Consider the following 15,440-nt stretch of genomic DNA (forward strand, 5'->3'; position numbering starts at 1 on the left):
CCAGGGGATATACGGCCCGATTAAGGAGATGGTGCCTCCTGCCACTTAGGAGTGGTGTCTAATCTCGAGATCCATCCCTCGATGTCAAAACTGGGTATCAGCGTGTATTCTTGATTTCTTCTGACTTTATTGCTTTTGCAGTTCTCACGGGAGGTGAAGACTAAGATGACAGTAGCCATAGACGCCTTCCGGTACCAGTTGGTGAGGCTGAGTCACCGAGCCTCATGTCGTCGTGGTGACAATGTTGCACCGGTATGTGTAGACACCCATTTGTGTCTCCCCAAAACCAAACCCAGTGATGAATACCTTTTGCGTCGAATGATAATCGAATAAGGAGAAAGTGTGAAAGGTCAGGTGTTGCGGTTAGTTTATATTAAAAACTCTTTCTTTCTGTTTTCGAAAAAAAACTCTATTTTATGAAAATAGCCAATCCAGTTTAGTTTGGTCCACGACTAGGGTCCAATAATAGTGTAGTTAGATGGGGCTTGCAAAGAGCTTTCCAACGATATATTATAAGCCCAATTCCGATGAATAATGAGGAAGTTATGGCCAAAATACTAAACTGGGCCCGGTTTGATCTTTACATGCTGCCCGATGATCTAGGGGAGGGCCCAATGTTAATTATTATTCCTAAAGTTATTAGAATTAATGATAGTCTTCTAGAATTCTCTAGTAGGTTCTCTTAAGTCCTAATAAAATTAGAATTAATAATTATATTTTGATAAGTTTTACTTGGAATAAAATATTATTTTATGAAAATACGATTTCAGTTTTCATACGGACTTTATAAGTCAATTTTGATTGATAAGTGGACTCCGTGTTTAAAAGCGCGTAGGAATCCAGGATGTCGCCAAACGACAGTCCTGTCGCTACGCAACAAGCCTTGTTGCCACGCGACAGAGCTTGTCGCCAAGCGACAAGGTTGGTTTTGCGGCGACAGCGTGGAGTTTTATTCCTTATCAAATTCTACCTATTTTCGGACTGTTGGGTTATAAATAGGGTCCTGAACCTCCCTTTTTATTCAGCTACAATCAACAATTAATTCTCATCATCAATCAGTCTATTCTCTAAATTCTCTCTAAATTCTCCCTTGCTTTTCACAAACACAATTCCGCATACACGAGATCTACAAAAACCAAGCCGAATTCGAAGTTGCCTTCGCCCTAGACGTGAAAGTTTATAATTTCTGAGGGTTTGTCCCTAAACTCTATTTCAATTATTTAATTTAATTGTTTGATTTTATATTTTCCTTGAAGTTACTAACGCGTGTATTTTGTTATTAGAGAGAGGTAAAGGGTTGCCTAGGTCAAGATTTGTCATGTTTGAGAATTCATTACCATCCATATCAATTAGTTTTGCGGCACCTCTTGATAGGATAGTTTTGACGATGTATGGTCTGGACCAATTAGGCCTAAATTTGCCTCTTGTGTCTTGAACATTTTTCCTTAATGCTTTTAACACCAAGTCTCCTACTTTGATATTTCTCGTCTTGACCTTCTTATTAAAGTGTCTAGCCATGCGAGTTTGATAACATTGAGTATGATGTAGAGCTTCCACCCGTTTTTCATCGAGTAGAATTAGCTCCTCATACCTTGCTCTTGTCCATTTAACCTCATCAAGTTTACTTTCCAACCTGATCCGTAAGGAAGGTATTTCCAATTCTACAGGTTGTACGTCATCCATTCCATAAACTAGGGAAAACGACGTATTTCCTATGGATGAACGGATTGACGTGGGATAACCCTAGAGAGCGAAATGGAGTTTGTTAGGCCAATCTTGTAATTTTCAGTCATCTTTTCAAAGTTCTTATTGGCTGCTTCTACTGCACTATTTGCTTGAAATCTATATGGGGAAGAGTGATGGTGTTGAATGCCATATTTTTGAAGCAATTCTTCACATTCTGCTTGAAAGTGAGTTCCATTGTCAATTATCATCTCATGTGGGACTCCATATCGACATATGATATTTATTTCGATGAAGAGTGCTACATGTTTTGCCGTGAGTTTTGCATATGAGGCTGCTTCAACCCATTTTGTAAAGTAGTCTATTGCAATGAGGATGTATTCATGGCTTCCTGTTCCAAGAGGGGTTATTTTTCCATTAATATCTATTCCCATGTCGAGAATGGCCATGGAGATGTATAGGTGTAAAGGAAGGATGGTGGAACATGTTGTAAGTTAACGTATATTTGGCATTTAGGGCATCTTTTCACATATTGATGACAGTCCCTATTCATGGTAGTCCAATAATATCCTTGTCGCATTATCTTTTGGACTAGCATTTTGCCATTCATATAGGTTCCACATGCTCCTTCGTGGATTATCTTCATTGCCCTTTGAGCTTCTTTCTTGTCTACGAATAAGAGAGCTCTACCTTTACGTACCCTTTTGTGAAACTCACCATTTATGAGCACGAATTGGGAAGCTAAAAGTCTTAGAGCGCGTTTAGCTCTTTTGTCAGCATGAGGTGGGTGACATAATTGAGGATGTCAGTATACCAAGGTTATTCTTCTTCTTCTTCTTGGACTACTTCCTCATCTTCGATAGCTTGAATGTAAGTTAGTTTATGCCTTTTCTCTATTGTTAGAGGCAGCTGCTCAATTTCTTTAGAAATCCTAACCATCGAGGCTAGTCTTGCCAAGGCATCAGCAAACTGATTCTCTTCTCTTGGTAAGTAGGTGTATTCTACTTTCTCGAGTTGATCAGTAAGCATTTCCAAATATGTTTGGTAAAGAGCCAAACTTTCACTTCTTAATTTCCATCTTTTGGAGATTTGGTTAATGATGAGGGAAGAATCTCTAAATATCCGAAGTTTCTTCACTCCCAAGGCCAAAGCAGTTTCGAGGCCTACCACACATGCTTCATATTCTACAGCATTATTGGTAACGTCAAAATCTAGCTTGATTGAGGTTGGGACTTGTTTTTCCTTAGGTGATACACCACATCCCTTCTGGTTTGATGCTCCATCGAAGTATAATGTCCAAGTATCATCTTCCGTGAGCATTATGTCTTCATCCGAGAAGTCATTTTCATGTATTGGCGTTGAGTCTTCGATCGGGAAGTCTGCTAAGAAATTTGAAACCATCGATCCTTTAATAGCTTTTTGAGGCATGAACCTTACATCCAATTGGGCTAAGTTGACTATCCATCTAGATATTCGCCCGTTGAGTGTGGATTTCTCAAAAAGGTACTTAGGGGATCCGTTCGAGATACTAAATATACTGTATGGACAAGCATGTAGTGTCTTAGCTTGGTTGTGGTCCATACAATTGCGAGGCACAACTTTTCGAGAGGTGTATAGCGTACTTTATACTCGAGCATTTTCTTACTTAGATAGTATATGGCGTTTTCCTTGCCTTCTACTTCTTGCGCGAGCATGGCTCCTATTGTTTCTTTGGTAACCGTTAAGTATAGGCGAAGAGGGATTCCCGGAAGTGCGGGTGCTAACACAGGAGAATTAACGAGATAGGCTTTGATCTTATCAAAGGCTTTTTTACATTCTTCATCCCATATTACCGGCACATTCTTTTTGAGCTTTTTGAATATTGGTTCACATATCGTGGTGAGTTTAGATATGAACCTACTTATATATTGCAACCGGCCAATAAATCCTCGAATCTGTTTCTCGATCTTAGGCGGTGGCATTGACATGATTGCTTTGATTTTGGTTGGTTCTATCTCTATTCCTCTAGAGCTGATGATATAGCCTAAGAGTTTTCCTGAGGTGACTCCAAAAGCACACTTGTGTAGACACCCAAATGTGTCTCCCCAAAACCAAACCCAAAGATGAATACCTTTCACGTCATTTGAATATCGAACGAGGTGAAAGTGTGAAAAGTCTAGTGATGTGGATGTTTTTATTAAAATATCTCTCTTTCTGTTTTTGAAAATATTTCTTTTCTTACTCTATTTATGAAAATAACCAGTCCAATTTAGTTTGGTCCATAATAGGGGTCTAATAATAGTGTAGTTTGGTTGGGTTCGAAAAGAGCTTTCCAGCGATATATTATAAGCCCAATTCCGATGAATAATGAGGAAGTTATGGCTTAAACTAAATTGGGCTCGAAATGAATTTTATGTGTGGCCCAATGATCTAAAGGAGGGCCTATTAATTATTATTCCTAAAGTTGTTAGGATTGATTTTAATCTTCTAGAATATTTAGAAGGTTCTTTTAAATTCTAATAGTATTAGGATTAATAATTATATTTTAAAGAGTTTTATTTGGAATAAAATAGGTGTTTTATGATAAACCTGATTTTAATATGACAAACACGGAATTTGCTGCTTAATCATATTAAGAAGAGGATTCCGTACAAAGCGCGTTTTATCTTTTAATTAGCGCCAAATGATAGGGTCTGTCGTCTGGCGCTAACATCCGTCGCCTGGCGATAGATGCCAGTTTTATTCCGAATAGGACTTGATTTATTTCCGGACTATTTTTCTATAAATAGGGGTCGTATCTCCCCGTTTTCAATCATCAACAATCATCAAGAATCAATAATTCACAATCATCTCTCTCTCTCTCTAAATTTAGAAGCTTTTCCCCCTCTATTCTTTTTCTGAACTTCCCTCTCACAAAATACCGCATACATTAGTTCTAGACACACCTAGCCAAGTTCGAAGTTGCCTTCGCCATAGACGTGAAAGGTTGATAATTTTTGAGGGTTTGGTCCTAAATATCTATTTCAATTATTTAATTTAATTGTTTGTTTATTATTTTCCTTGAAGTTAGTAACGCGTGTATTTTGTTATTAGAAAGAGATACGAGGCATCCAAGTAAGTGATTTAATTACTTTAATTGTTATTCTTTTGATATAAAAATCATGCTTTGATTATTTTGTTGATTCCTAGTATTATGTTAGGATGTTTTATTGCTTCCTAGTATCATGTTTAGGATTCACTAATATTTCTAATATCATGCATGTTTCTATGATGCTTCCTACTCTTTCTAATATTATGTTAGTATCATGTTAGGGATAAAGCTTTGATTTTTATTGCTTAGTGACATGCTAGGGTTTGTTATTAATCTTATTAGTATCATGCCTAGGATCTTGCTAATATTATTATGCTTTATTGAGATTATTAAGATGATGATTATTTAATGTTGCTTGATATATATTATTGTTGTTATTGCTTGATCACGCGCTCTCTTGCAGGATTAAAGGGAATTAATATTTGTAATCACGCTTAATAAGCTAATTAATAATCTTGTTTAGGCTAATATGGTTATAATTCAAGTGATCTCCAATAATAGATTTGTTTGTGCATTAAATTTCAACCAACATAGATTAAACAAGTTTAGGGTTAACCTATTGATTGCATGTTAGTCAGATTGCCCACATGAATACGAGAAGAATAAAGTAGAGGCCTCTTTAGGGCAGGTTCAATCTCTTTTAGGTTGGATTTGTACCTTCATCCCCGAACTTCCAGTCATGGTTCCAGACCTATGGAGTTAATGATCTCCTTCACCCTGTGAACGGTTTACAAGTTCCTAAAACTTGTTGGCGACTCTTTTACTCTAGCTTTCCTTCCTTTTGGACGCCACTATGCTTAAGTGTATGATCACTGTGGGGATCAACTTTGGGATGCTTGAAATATTCCCTATAGCTTTTTGGCGACTCCACTGGGGAAGATTTCTATTTTAATTCCTAAAATTTATTTTGGCAATGATTTAGAATGAGTGGATGAGACTCAAAAAGTTCTAAGTATTTCATGTGCGTAATTTTGATTAACATTGTGGCATATGCATAAAAAGGTCCGCATTGGAAAGACCATCCGTAGTGCGTCAGAAACATAGGATTTTTACACGTAGGAAATTAGGGAAATATCTTTCACAACTAAAATCGAAATAATGCTACGAAAAAGCTGGAAAATTCAAGAACAGAATGCTGCCGAGGCATGTAGGAATTAGCGCTGAGAAAATAGCATCATCGCCGAGCGATGGCTCTGTCGCCTGGCGATAGAGGCATCGTTTGGCGACAGACGCTATTTTCTAGCGCTGAATTCTTCCAATACCGAGCCAGAAGTCTACCTTCTTGTTTCAACTAGTTTCTAGTACTGTTTGCTCGATTTTACTTTCTGATTGAGTTTTTTCCTTTTTTCTGAAACCCATATGTGTTCTAAATATGGCCATAACCCTTTGGGGATTCACGCTCCATCTACCCAATCGAACGCTCCTGGCAACGAAGGGTACATCCGAGTTTGTTGAATTCACCAAACCGTGGAAACGAGTTTAACTCGTGGGGTCCCATCCACTCGCGCCAACCCTTCCAAAGGTAAGGCTTCCACACGATGCATCCGGACTCATAACCATGGACCCTCTTTGACTAACCCATATCCTAAACTTTAGAGAACTAAAGCCATGGTTAGGTTGCAAACTCATTGCATCATATTGTGACTATTTGACTACTTGTGCATTATTTGCTTGTGCATAACCTATATGTGTTTCCACTAACCGTTTGTTTGACTTGTGAATGAGTTTAAATGAACTAATTAATGACTAAAGGACTTTGCTAAATTAATTAATTAATTAATAAATGATTAAAGTCTAAATAAATTGATCAAACTTGACTTAGTACGACTTTAGGCTTGTCCTTTTGAAGTAAAAATACTGGAAACAGTCCCAGGCCATTGTTCCAGCAATGGCGCAGAGGTTTGGACTGTAGCGCCACGCGCTAGTGACTAGCACCAGGCGACGATGTTGTTGTCTGGCGATGGTCCTTAGCGTTTGGCGACAGTCCTGCTGCTCCGGTCACAGTCCGTATTTTTGCTCGAGTCCTCATGACGAGTCTAATAATTCAGTTTACTTAATCGGTTTAACCAGTTTATTAATGAAAGTAGTCATGTTTTTAATTAAGTCTAAGCTCATAGTCCCATGGTCTCACACAAGAGTCAAACCTGTCATCCACACTCACTAGTCTTAGCACACACTTTGTGTATATGTCATTATTACCATGTCTTAGGTTCGTGCGTGAGTCATTATTTTCGTAATTTGAGTTGAGGGTCTATCTATTCCTAATTCTCCCATATTTCTCTTTCACCCATATCATTCTTCTTTTCCTTCCATGTTCTTTTCCCATCTATTGCATGTTGAATAGAGCTTGAATCAAAAATTTAAAAAAAAAACTTACCCCTAACTTCCCTTTTCCGCAGCACTTGATTGAGGAGAGAAAAGTGTTTAACCAAGACAAAACTTTTTGTTAAAGTATCACTCTTTGATAGAAGAGAAAGGGTCGTAATAATGGCCAGTGAAGAAGTTTTCTTAAGTAATACTGGGGAAAATTCGTCAAGTCTAGAAGAGGACGTTCATGAACTACGCAATATTGTTGTCATGCTTATGGGTGCAGTAGAAGGACTAGCAAACCGGATAATGGTTATCGAACAAGGTTCTCATTGTCAAAACCGAAAGGACAAAAAGGAGGATCACTATTTTTCCTCTTCCTCCCTCCAAGGATTTAATGAAAAACTCAATTCTCCTAAGCCAAGGGTAAAACGGACCATTGATGAATACACACCAATAGGAATGACTTATAGCAAAGCTTTCAACTACCTCTAGGGTCAAGGTCTCATTCACCCTATTGGTCCAATTCCAAATCCAGTACCTGAGAAACAATCTTCCAATTAGGACCCAAAATCCTATTGCCAATATCATAGAGGCCATGGTCACACCACTGAATAATGTTTCGCCCTCAAGGATCGTGTTCAAGACCACATTGATTCAAATCTCCTTCATGTTCCTCCGAGCAACAAGAAGGCCAAGATTAGTAGCAATAACAACAGTGGCTGGAAAGGAAAGAGGAACGACCATCCTTCTTCTGAAAACACCTACTCTAGTAACAATGTTGGTACCTTTGACCTCAATGAAGTCTTAGCCATGGATAATCAAGGACCTAGAAAGCAACTAAGAAAGGAATTCACTCCTATTGGGATTAGCTATGATACTGCTTTCGACCGACTCCATGCCAAAGGACTCATTACTTCCATTAGACCTATTCAAGATCCCCCACCTAAGAAGAGGTTGCCTAATTGGGATCCAAATGTGCACTGCAAGTACCATCAAGGTAGGGGTCATACTACTGAGAGCTGTTGGAAGCTAAAAGAAGTCATCCAATATCTAATTGATAATAACAAGCTTCCCACACCTCTAAATGGCAAGAAGACTGGGTGACTATAAAACAAAAGACACGAGGCGAGCTTCAACGACAAGATTTCGTGACCTTTTTTTTTTTCTATTTTCTTTTATTCTTTCTTTCCCCAATAAGTCTAGCATAGGTACCTTTTATTTTTCTTAGATTTTATTCTGTAGAATCTTTACCCTTCACTTTTTAAATAAAATGAGAATTTATTTTCTTGAAAATGATCATTGCATTAAAAAAAAAAAAAAAAAACTCCATGTCGAACTAAGTACAAGGTATACCAATGATTCGAGGCACCCCTTGTAGCTTATCATATCACCTTTCACCTTTCACCTTTCAAATATACAATCGCTATTTGTCAAACCACTTTGAGCCTCGCCTAATGATAGACCTTTCTTTCTTCGACCCATATCTACCTAACCTTGGGAAGGGATGGTGTGCAACTTATGCAAATTCTAAATACAAAAGTTTGAGTGATTTCAAAATAGCAAAAAGCAATAACAATATAAAAGTGTGAAAAGGGGCAAGTGTTCCACTGTCTTTGATAAGAACACGTCTCAGATTGCATCTCTTATCGAGTGCTCAATACCGTGCCTGAGAAACATGAATGCCAAGTGAGTGATAGACCGCATGATCGGGATTGCCCACACTTATAAAAAAAGGTTCAAAATAAAAAAATGCAAAAGCAAAAAAGAGAGAGCAAAATATAAACAAAAGAAAGAGCTCAAAAGTGAGAAACCTCAAGCATAATAATACAAAGATTCAAAAGCAAGGTTGCACACCTTGGGGGCTTATCTAGGGTCTTGAGCCTTTATCCTCTCCTTCTTCAACCTTTAGACTAACCACGTTACAACCCTTCAAAGACCTCTTTGAGGTATACACACGCTTGTGCGAGGTTTGGCTAGAGCTACGTTCGGCCTGATTCCTAACGGATACGTAGGCAACCTCACATCGAGGTGCGGCCGTAATAAAAATCATTCATTCATATATACATTCATGCATGATCATATCAAGGGATCTCCTATGCTCATCCCTATCCACTTAGAGCTAGACTGGGGGGCTTGATCCTTACATCATTAGCTTACCTAGCCTAAGAGTCACCATCATTTGACTCTTCTTGAAATAATATTTTTCCATATCGTTAGCCTTTGCAGCTTAGCTTTAGTGTCACTTTCTCACACATCACAGATACATAGACAAATAATCCTCCCTATAGGAACCCTTTGTCATGAAATCTTAACACAACGATGAAGCACGCCTTGTCATATCAAGATCACTCATTATCATAATTCTTATTGCATCACAAAGTATGAAGTACTTAGCCTCCGTGCCTAAGTTTCCTAAGTACTTTCATCCAAAATCAACAATCGAAATGGCCTAGGATGTTATACACCCTAAGATACGACATCGATATATACATTTGTTAAAGCTTATTCGACATGCATCGTAACACTTTAATCCTATCTTTTCGCGTATTTCCTTTTCGGGAGAAAGTCGGTACCCTCCACAAAAATGACGGAAATTTTTGTTTTTCTGCGTTTTCGAGTCGAATGCACACATAATTCATGTACACATCGAGTCTCATGAGTCAATACTTTGCACACACTAGTCACACGCCGTGAGTCATCATTAAGTCAAGTTTACACCTTGAGTCACGTCAAGCCATGTATGTCAAAACGCTTTGAGCCAAGTCATGACAAGTCATACGTGTACTATACAATGAATCAAGCAACACTAAGCCTTAGGTCAACCCTAAAAAAGATGAGCAAAGTCCTATAGTCCAAAATATGAATGCAGGTACAAGTAACCTTTACAAAAGATTTGAAGCAAAAAGACGCAAATGGCTTAGCAAATCAACTAGAGTCGGCCTGATCACAGTTAGATTGACAATCAGCCTAATTGATTGAGCACATCCGGATTTTGATCAAACACCTCGTAATTGGTCATAATCGCGAATTTCCCAAGATGAAAGATCTCTACGGAAATTAACTTGGACTCGGTAAAATCTTGAAGGATAAGGTTTTCGACAGAGTTTCAAGGCATGGGAAGCTGTCACTTCCAAAGAGCAAGCGAGCAAGGACATTCCCCGATTTTTCGAAAAACCGCAAATATAAACACATGAAATTCTTCCAAGATAAGAGAAGTTTGAGCAAAACTTACATGGATCGGTAAATTAGAGATGAAGAGCTCTAATTTGCAAAAGATTTGAGCAGATTTGGTTGATAGGAAACGACCAAGTTGAAGGTTCGGAGCGAAACCGAGCACTCGAACAGCAGCAGCAGCAGAAATGGAGAAGAAAGGGTTTTTATTTCAAAAACCCTACTCTGTCGCCAAACGACAAGATTGTCGCCTGGCGCTGGTCTGTGTCGCATGGCGACGGAAGAGAAATTGCGGCGACAGCATACTCCGGCGCGCGATGGTGCGACGACAAGATACATGGTCCCCATATTAGATTATGCGGACCTTATACAACAATTTCGGGTTCCTTGGTATGCCAGTTAGCCCCTATAAGCAATTTGACATGATTAAGTAATCGGCTCGATTACAATCGCAGTAAGTGATTGACCTGACAAATGATCGTCTCACTTAGCTTAAAGCGCCTAAGTTTTGTCTCATCGCAAGCACCGAAGTAATGGTTCACAAAGAAGCACATCACCAAGACGACAATTTTCTAAGATTGGATTGTCATCTCAAACTGACAATATTTCCAAGAGTGAATTGTCGAGCATCATTCTTCAACGACAAATTTTCCAAGATTAGATTGTTATCTCAAACTGGCAATATTTCCAAGCATGGATTGTTGCTCTTATTCTCTGTTTGGCAATTTTTTCCAAGTTCGGATTTTCATATATTCATTAAATCCTTTGCAATTGTTCCGAGATTGGATTGTCATACACCCAGTTCCCTATGGCAAAATTTCCCAAAGGATTGTCGTAGGTCTCTATTCATCTTAATTTCGGCAAAAGGTTCCCCAACGTGGATTGTCACTCATTTCAGTACGTGGCAAATTTTCCCGAAGTGGATTGTCGATCAACTCTTTTTTGCAAATGTTCCAAGACGCGGATTGTCAATTGTGGCAATATTTTCCCAAAAGGATTGTCGCATAATATTTGCAAATTTCCAAGGTGGATTGCTTTCAAGAGTTATATTCCAAGACGTGGATTGTCGACCGTAGCAAGGTTCTTATGACAGATTGTTACGAAGCATTGGCAACTTTTCCCAAAATTGGATTTTGGCAAAATTTTCGAGATACAGATTGTCGCTTCATCATGGCAACATTTCCTAGGATGGATTGTTACGTGGAATTGACAACTTTTCCCTAAATTTGATTGTCGTACATCATTCAAGAGTTGTGTTGGCAACTATTCCTAAAGAAGAGAGGATTGTCATCACCCCCAAGGCATCAATACAACAAGCAAAGAGCAAAGTAAAGCACTGAGGATCAACAAGTGGTGGTCTTCGATAATTTTCTTGGGAAGGTTATCATCATAAAACTGAAGGTAGCTACAAGCAGCGGTCTTCGACGATGTCCCAAGGTAAAGAGGAGATTGTCTATAGTGGCGAGGCACAGCCGTGGCGAGGCACTGCCACAACCCCTGAAGATGGCGAGGCACAGTCACCTTCGACGATGTCCCAAAGAAGAGAGGAGATTGTCTACAGCAGCGAGGCACAGCCGTGGCGAGGTACTGCCACAACCTTGAAGATGGCGAGGCATAGTCACCTTCGACGATGTTGACGAGGCACTATGGAGGATTGTCACAAACAAATGAAGATAGCGAGGCACTATTACCTTCAGAAGGCGTTCATGAGGCACTCTGGAGGTCGTCACCAACAATAATGCAGCAACAAAATCGGTAATTCCAAAGACGTGTGCTTGAAGGTGCAAGAAACGCGTTTCTAAACTCTCTTATCTGTTCAATTAACGCTAGTTTGCAGGTATCAGCGTTACAAGAATGATATAGGATCGTAGAACGTTCTGAATCATTCTCCGTCCCTATCGCTACCTTGACTTTTATTTTCGAAACTTGCGTTTCTCCAAACTCAGTCAAAGTGGGGGATTCTGTAGACACCCAAATGTGTCTCCCCAAAACCAAACCCAATGATGAATACCTTTCACGTCATTTGATTATCGAACGAGGTGAAAGTTTGAAAAGTCTAGTGATGAGGATGTTTTTATTAAAATATCTCCTGTTTTTGAAAATATTTCTTTTCTTACTCTATTTATGAAAATAACCGGTCTAATTTAGTTTGGTCCATAATAAGGGTCCAATAATAGTGTAGTTGGGTTGGGCTCGAAAAGAGCTTTCCAGCGATATATTATAAGCCCAATTCCGATGAATAATGAGGAAGTTATGGCTTAAACTAAATTGGGCTCGAAATGAATTTTATGTGCAGCCCAATGATCTAGTGGAGGGCCTATTAATTATTATTCCTAAAGTTGTTAGAATTGATTTTAATCTTCTAGAATATTTAGAAGGTTCTTTTAAAAATTCTAATAGTATTAGGATTAATAATTATATTTTAAAGAGTTTTATTTGGAATAAAATGTGTGTTTTATGATAAACCTGATTTTAATCTGATAAACACGGAATTTGCTGCTTAATCATATTAAGAAGAGGATTCTGTACAAAGCGCGTTTTATCTTTTAACTAGCGCCAAACGACAGGGTCTGTCATCTGGCGCTAACATCTGTCGCCTGGCGCTAATGTGTGTCGCCTGGTGACAGATGTCAGTTTTATTCCGAATAGGACTTGATTTATTTCCGGACTATTTTTCTATAAATAGGGGTCGTATCTTCCCGTTTTCAATCATCAACAATCATCAAGAATCAATAATTCACAATCATCTCTCTCTCTAAATTTAGAAGCTTTTTTCCTTCTATTCTTTTTCAGAACTTCCCTCTCACAAAATTCCGCATACATTAGTTCTAGACACACCTAGCCTAGTTCGAAGTTGCCTTCACCCTAGACGTGAAAGGTTGATAATTTTTGAGGGTTTGGTCCTACATCTCTATTTCAATTATTTAATTTAATTGTTTGTTTATTATTTTCCTTGAAGTTACTAACTCGTGTATTTTGTTATTAGAAAGAGATACGAGACATCCAAGTAAGTGATTTAATTACTTTAATTGTTATTATTTTGATATAGAAATCATGCTTTGATTATTTTGTTGATTCCTAGTATTATGTTAGGATGTTTTATTGCTTCCTAGTATCATGTTTAGGATTCACTAATATTTCAAATATCATGCATGTTTCTATGATGCTTCCTATTCTTTCTAATATTATGTTAGTATCATGTTAGAGATAAAGCTTTGATTTTTATTGCTTAGTGACATGATAGGGTTTGTTATTAATCTTATTAGTATCATGCCTAGAATCTTACTAATATTATTATGCTTTATTGAGATTATTAAGATGATGATTATTTTATGTTGCTTGATATATATTATTGTTGTTATTGCTTGATCACGCGCTCTCTTGCAGGATTAAAGGGAATTTGTAGTTTTAATCACGCTTAATAAGATAAATAATAATCTTGTTTAGGCTAATATGGTTATAATTCAAGTGATCTCCAATAATAGATTTGTTTGTGCATTAAATTTCAACCAACATAGATTAAACAGGTTTAGGATTAACCTATTGATTGCATGTTAGTCAGAAAGCGCACATGAATACGAGAACAATAAAGTAGAGGCCTCTTTAGGGCAGGTTCAATCACTTTTAGGTTGGATTTGTACCTTCATCCCCGAACTTCCAGTCATGGTTCCAGACCTATGGAGTTAACGATCTCCTAGATCGTTAAGGGGTGTAACCGTCACCCTGTGAACGGTTTACAAGTTCCTAAAACTTGTTGGCGACTCTTTTACTCTATATTCCTTCCCTTTGGACGCCACCATGCTTAAGTGTATGATCACAGTGGGGCTCAAGTGTGGGATGCTTGAAATATTCCCTACAAATTTGATGGGTTTAGCCTCATGTTGTGTTTTCTTAATCTATCAAAGAATTTCCTTAAGGCTACTTGGTGTCCTGAACGGTCTTTTGATTTTACAATCATGTCTTCCACATATAATTCAACCTCTTTATGCATCATGTCATGGAGTAAGGCAGTTGCTACTCTTTAGTAAGTGGCACCTGTGTTTTTTAACCCGAATGGCATCATCGTGTAACAGTAAGTGCCCCAAGGTGTTATACAGGTAATCTTTTCCATATCTTATTCGGCCATGAGGATCTGGTTATAACTTGTGTACCCATCCATAAATGAGAGAAGTGCGTGATTGGCTATGTTATATACCAGAATATCGATGTGTAGTAAAGGGAAGCCGTCCTTTGGACTTGCCTTATTTAGATCTTTGTAGTCGACACACATTCTTACCCTACAATCTTTCTTAGGAACTGGTACCACGTTAGCGACCCACTCGGGGTATTACCTTGATAAAACCGGTTGTTATTTGTTTTTGAACTTCTTCTTTTATCTTAAGAGCTACATCGGGTTTCATTCGACGTAACTTTTGTTATACAGGTTTTATTCCTGGAATTAATGGTATAGTGTTTTGAGCGATTTCTCTATTTATTCCTGGCATATCTTCATATGACCAGGAAAAAACATCGATATATTCTTTTAATTGATCAATTAAATCGGTTCTTTCTTCTTTATTAAGAGTTAAACAAATTTTAACTTCACTTTTGATAGTTGGATCTTTTGAAATATTAACCGTTTTGGTGTCCTCAATTATCGGTGTTTTATTTTCAAGTGTTTCCACTGCTTTAATTATTTCTTTATCATTTTCGTTGTTAGCAAAGAAATGCTCGTCATCTTGGGTAAGAGAATGACACGAGGAGTAAGCGAAAGAAACATGTTATTAAATTCAGAATCCATCACATCGAAAAGAGAAATGTCCGTTGGGACTAGATTACAGACTGTCCTAGGAGTAGGTTTTAAACTAGGAGATATGGGAGGAGATGCAACTATAAGAGACTTAGAAGACTCAATAATAGAAGACTCGAATTTAGACTCAGACAATTCAAACTCACCAAACATTGATCCTTGTCCTGTGGTGATGGATGTTTTTCTTCCACTTGGTGTAGTCACCTTCATGTTCTTTCACCATCCTTGAACAAATCCTTCTTCCGGAGTAATTTGCTTCGAGGGGTCAAAGTTTTCACTTTGCAATACCGTTTGGATAAGAACGGAGATGTCGTCAACACGCTTAGGCTCATTTTTCTCGTAGCCAAAGAGGAGACCCATGACATTGAAGTCAAAGCATGGAGGTACTAGCTCCTTGTGGATAGGAGTTGGGATCTC

This window comes from Chenopodium album, chromosome 13 (genome assembly GCF_948465745.1).
Source record: "Chenopodium album chromosome 13, dcCheAlbu1.1, whole genome shotgun sequence".
NCBI lineage: Eukaryota > Viridiplantae > Streptophyta > Magnoliopsida > Caryophyllales > Amaranthaceae > Chenopodium > Chenopodium album.